The sequence below is a fragment of the Salpingoeca rosetta genome (genome assembly GCF_000188695.1).
Source record: "Salpingoeca rosetta unplaced genomic scaffold supercont1.18, whole genome shotgun sequence".
Lineage (NCBI taxonomy): Eukaryota > Choanoflagellata > Craspedida > Salpingoecidae > Salpingoeca > Salpingoeca rosetta.
In genome coordinates this window covers 33,689-34,770 of record NW_004754916.1, presented here as the reverse complement: position 1 = coordinate 34,770, position 1,082 = coordinate 33,689, and positions in this window count along the sequence as shown.

The window sequence follows — 1,082 nt, the reverse complement described above, 5'->3', positions numbered from 1 at the left end:
TCAGCACCACCGCTCATCTTGTTTCGTCTCTGTTTGTGTTTTCCGTGTCTCACAGGCACGCAGGGCTGGGTAGCTGTGTGTGTGTGTTCACCACAACCACGTAGTGTGCGGCCATCACAGTTGTCTGTGCTCACACACCTCCCATCTCTCCCTTTCTTATTGAAGCACTACTCCCTTCCCTACCACTTTTTCGTCATCATCTCACACGCACGCGCACACACACACACACATGCGGACGCTTGCACAGGGGAGCAGGCTGTTTGTTGGAACCCATGGCAAGGCACGCACAACCAAGCAAGGCCACACGAGCAAGCAAGGACACAGGACAAGCAAGCAAGACGTGGGGCTGCCATAGACCACGCACCTCATTGGAGAAGGAGGGGAGCGTGAGCGGGTGGCGTTGCATTGTGTTGTGTTGTGTTGTTGTGTCGTGTTGTTGTGGACAGCGTGCACGTCTCTCTCCTTGTATCCCTCTGCCTTCCTCCCTCCCTTTCCCTTTCTCTCTATCTCTGTCTGTTCTCTCTTGCCACAGCATGTACACTGCTGCTGCTGCTGTTGCATGAAGGTGATGATGGCGGTTGATGGGGGGAGTGAAGCAGTGTGGCGCAGCATGGAGCTGTCGCTTGTTGTCTGTTGTGTGTTGTGTTTTGCTTGCAGTTGATATGGGATGCTTTCTCGCTTGTTCTTGACACGTGTGTCTGTCTGTGTGTGTGTGTGCTTGCTGCAGTGTTGTTGAAGTGAAGTGGAAACATACAATGCAACACGCATGTGCATCCGTGTGTATCGTGTGGTACTGGTGGTGGTGTGGATGGTTGTTGGTGGTTGCAGTGAAGTCAACACAGAGTGTGCTGTTGTGATGTGAATTGGATTGGTGGTGAGCTGGGCGTGTGGCTGTGGAGTGGGTGTTGCACGCAGGTGCGGACAGCAGCAGCAGCAGTGATGGAGGAAGTGGGGGCAAGGATGAAGCGAGCAATGATGGCAGCGACTGGGGGGGGTGGTGACCAGGCATGAACGCGGAGAACAGGCAGCATTCGCTTTATGGGCACCGAGCGTTGTAACACATGCAGCATGAAACAGAACGA